Source organism: Rhagoletis pomonella, unplaced genomic scaffold (genome assembly GCF_013731165.1).
Source record: "Rhagoletis pomonella isolate Grant_MI unplaced genomic scaffold, Rhpom_1.0 Rhpom_scaffold_03420, whole genome shotgun sequence".
Lineage (NCBI taxonomy): Eukaryota > Metazoa > Arthropoda > Insecta > Diptera > Tephritidae > Rhagoletis > Rhagoletis pomonella.
The window spans coordinates 9,592-14,625 of record NW_023461972.1 but is presented as its reverse complement, the minus strand read 5'-3'; positions in this window follow the sequence as shown (position 1 = coordinate 14,625).

Below are 5,034 nucleotides of genomic sequence, written 5' to 3'. Positions count from 1 at the left end.
CCAATCGGACCATAAATACGGGGTTTCCAAATATCTCGACTCCTGCGTCACCTATCGGCAAACTTTTTTGTGGGGTTATTCATTTCGAAATTTCCGCGCCACCTAAAGGCAAACATTTTCCACTTCCATGTAGGTAATATATATTTCTAAGAGGAATCAAGTCGGCTGATAAATACGGTGCTTTAAAAATCTCGACTCCACCGCCACCTAACAGATTAATTCTTCTTTCACATTGCATTGTCATCGGATTCTGAGTCAGGTTTGAAATTACAGGTCTCTAGCTCTTCGGGAAGTTGGGTTAAAAGTTAATTGCAAGAAGTGACCCAAAACAAACATACACACAAAGCAAGTTAAATAAAATCTTGAAAAAGTATACAAAACTTGTAAACATTTTTTGTTTCTATTATTTTGTTCAGCACTGTATATTTGTACTCTCCTTAACTTATTTGCGCTATGATAACTCAGCACCTGAAATTTCAAATTAAAATCACAAGCGATACAAAATTTCTCTTGCACTAACCGCTGGTTTCACCAGCAATTTAAATGGAAAATAATTTTTTATTTATTGTCAATTTCCCTAATAGATTCAAAAAAATAAAATAATTTTTCACTTAAATTGCTTTCGTGAAAATAGATGTAAATATGTACTTATGTAAATAAACTTAATATTTAATTCAATGGTGGCTCTCCATTTGCATCATCCCATACGGGAAAACGTTCTTTAGTGCGTTGGGTTGGGTTTATGAATTCATCTCCGTGATCTGGTGCAAGATCGAAGCCATTTCTTTTGATACGTTTTACACGTTTGCGAGGTACAAGCGATTCCGGTGGTATACCCTTACATCGATAAAATAAATTATTATTAAATTCGTATATGCTTTAATTAAATTAATTTATAACAAAAAAAAAACACACACTTGAGCGGAGCGAATAGTTGACAAAATTCCACTGCCAACCCGTGGCTCTGCATCGATTTGCCGGGGAGCGATAATAAACAAAAAACTCAAGCAAATCAAAAATAGAACACATGTCGAAGTATAATTCATTTTTCTTAATTTCCGTTGTATACGTAAATAAGCAAATTAAGGCCAAAAATTATTTTTATGCAATACTTATTTGAATATTTTTTTTTGTGTAATTCACTTTCATTTTCAGTACTTCGTTGTTTCGTTTATACTTCAACACTGAAACGGCGAACAGGCGAATAAAATTAAGTGTGAGAACGAAATCGTATTTTATTCTTAATGAAATATGTACATAAGTAAGTACATACATACATACATACATACATCTACGGTGAAAATAATAGCAGCGTAATATATTAGCCAGTTTTGACTGCTTTTATTTTATTCGTTTTATGTTCATTAATTGTTTTTTATAAAAATATAACTGATTATAAAACAATAACTTTGTAAAATACAAATACAAACGCATGTACATAAATTTAAAAAATTAAAAAAAATTTTGCGTTAGCAAAAAAAATAAAAACCAGCATCAACCACATTTTTTACCAACTTCGAACTTGCACTTTGTTCATATTAAATTCTCATTAAAATGTTTGAAATTTATAGTGATTTTTTTTTAATATTTGTATTAAGTTTGAAATCTGGATTTATGTGGTTTTTGTTAAATAATGAATGAGCTATACTTTTATAAAAAATCTATGAACTTTAACAAACAAAAGAAAAATATTCAAAACTGTCCTAAATGTTGAGCTGCTATTATTTTGACCGTAGGTGTGTATATGCATGAGTATGTATACATACATACATATGTAGATATGAATGTACGTGCACAGCATTTTGTTTAAAGACTTTACTTTTCAATTTCTCTACATATTCCATACAAATTTGTTTTGGTGTTTGTTTTTATTTCTAGTCAAATTACATTCACCATATTGGTAGGCAAGGATGCAAGGGGGTGGCGTGGTGGTGAGTGTCGTGTGACTGCTTATACATACATACATACTTATGCATATCAGCTGTTAAACAAATTCGTTTAGTTTGAACAGATGCTTTGAAAAATCAACTTGCCCGCTTTCCTATCGCACCGAACAAATTGAGAGATGAAGTGATCGCAGTAATCGAAAGTATTCGACGACAGATTTGCTCTGGTATACATACCCTGCAGGGAAACAGCGGACTGGTGCATAACATTTCTAGTTCCGTACAAGATCTTTATCGCCAAAAACGAATCAGTCCGATAGTATGTAGATCCCCACCAGTTCAAAATCAGCGAAATGTGGAACTCTTAAAAAAACTATTTTATTTCTCTTTTTTCATTAGAAATCTATATCTAAAGTGTCGAATTTGGAACTAGTTCGGAATTGTAGAAAAAGGGACGCAGAACGAACTAGATCTTATCTGTCGAATTTAGAACTAGTTCGAAACTATCGAAAAAGGGATGCAGCGGGGGGCTTGTTTACTTTAATAGATATGTGTTCGGCGGCTTTTTCGTTCAAATACGCTTCTATTCTGTGCTTCGCACATGCTTTTTCATAGCTTGGTAATACAAAACTAAAATTTGTGTTAACATTTCAACATCTTGGGACCGTCTGGAATTTAACAGCGAGCACCTCTGCAAACTCAGCTACAGCTAAAGGTATGTAAACGTACATTTCTTACAATCATTCAAACAAATTTAATTTCAAATTGAAAACACATTTCTTCCAAAATATCTTAGAATCGCACACACGGAAGAACCAAAAAGATTGAAAAATCATGATACTTTTTTCTTTCGCCTGTCGATTTTAGAACTGGTTCGGAACTATTTTATTTAGGACTAGTTCGGAACTATCGACAAAGGGATGCAGCGGGGGGCAATTGACACTTCCTAGGACATCGCCATGTTAAATTCGCCAGTTGCTTGCATGCAACAGAGGTTTATCGCGAACCAGTACTGGGACTAGATGTACTAGAAGCGCACCAGTTCAGAACTAGAGATTTTCCCCACAGCGTATGTACGTAGTTCACCGTGAGAGTCTTATGCTCGCCTTTCGATTTCAATGTTTACATAGAACTCATTCAACAAGAGCGATAGTACATAATTATGCGTAAATACTTCTTGTTTACACGAAGAACGTCATAACTAAAAAAAAATACGAGAAAAAGTTTTAAAGTTTTTAATTAAGTAAATAACAAGTGAAAACATATATGGAATACATATGGGCAAATCTCCGGAATCGTGCAATTCAAAGCTAAAAAGGCGTAAATTTTTAAATTGGCAGCACAAAAATAAATTGTACATCCAATTGTTTGAAATCCATTGAGAAAATATTAAATTATTATTGACTCGGATCACTTCGTTGTTGCAACAAAGGTCTGCATGCGCATCTGTGTCATGAAGAACTTGCGTCAGGCAATGCGGCGAATTTTCGACGTCGAGAAGCTGCAGTCACCAGAAATAGCAGTGGTAGTCCATCTCCTAATCGCTTCGTGCCGCTACGGTAGAGGTGGTTAGGTCATACCGCCCACTCAGAAAGAGCTGATAAGACGAAGAGCGCCGTGTTGCTACTGCAGAGAAATACGCAACATACAATGAAACCCTGCAGCCAATAGCTACTCGAGCGGCAGCTGAACGATATCGCGAGATGGGGACGGAGGAAGGACGTCTACTCAAAAGGAAGAAACGAAAGACAGAAAGACGTGAATGCGAAGCGTTTGAGATGCTGACAGACAGGACTCCCGCTTGAAATTTCTATCAGAAAGTAAAGCAGCAATCAAATGGTTTACACACCGTGACTAGTTCCTGTAGAGATGAAGATATAATGTATAGGGACGAAGCTCATGTTCCTCCACTTGACCAAGACGAGGTGAGAAGAAAAATAATGCGGCTCAGAAAAACCAAAACCCCTTGAGCCTAGGGCTTACCGCCTGAGCTGTTCAAAGTCGGTTGGGAAAAGCTGGTGTGGCGCATGTACCACCTAATAAGCAGAATTCGGCCAATGAATACATGCCCGAATATTGGGTTCTCAGTCTACTTTGTCTAATGATCAAGAAGGCAGATCCTGCCGTTTGCGCCAATTATCGCGAAATAACCTTTCTTATTCTTGAATTCAAGTTCCTCCGACGTTTTAGCTGCAGACCTTCACAAACCAACTTATTAGTGTGGCTTCAGACCTGATAAGTTCATCATTGACCTCGATTTGCAAATCGACACAGGCACCATCTTTTAGCCAATTTTAAAGCTGCTTTTGATAGCACGAAAACTATTACGGCTATGTAGAGTTCTGTTAAGTAAAACTTTCAGCTCCGTTCAAATTGGGAAGGAGCTCTCCACGCCGTTTTAGACCAAACGAGGTTAAAGACAAGGCGATTTACTCTCGTGCCACTTATTGCATCTGATGCTGGAAGAGCTAACAGGGATGTCAGCGCAGCTGAAGAGATTGGTTTAGCGGTAAAAGGAGATAAGATAAAGTACCTTCTGCCAACAGAACTTTATCAGTTTGTAGATAACGTCGAAAAAAACTCTTGCCAACAGGTTCCGGTTTGGGCTCGGTAGGAAATTAAAAAGCATAGCCCTCAATGCTGTCATCATGCTCGTCTTTCTTTGGGGGGTTTTGAGAGAACTATTATACGCATGCTTTGTGGCCCTATTCGCGCGGGCAAGGAGTACCGAAGAAGATGGAATGACGAAATGTGCGAGCTGTTTAACGACATGGACATAGTAGTTAAGCGCAAAAAAATACAACGATTGTATGGGTAGACAACGAAAGAAAAGGGCCCAAGCAGAGAAACGGTTCTAGTGCCAAATAAGAAGAAGAGAAGAACGAACATAGAGAGAGCTTTTACTCTATATAAAATAGAGAACAACTTTATAAACCAAATGGCAAATAAAGTTTATGAGAAGCTTTCTCAGGGCGTAAATACAAACTTAAAAACCTTTTTCTAATTCAATATATTTTTTTTTACCTTTCCGAAAACGACCGCTACGTGGTAAGCAGGGGTGATATTACGCCTATTTCAAACATCTTCGAAAGGACGTTCAGTTAGACATAATAAGATAAACTTATAAATGTATATATATGTGGGCGGC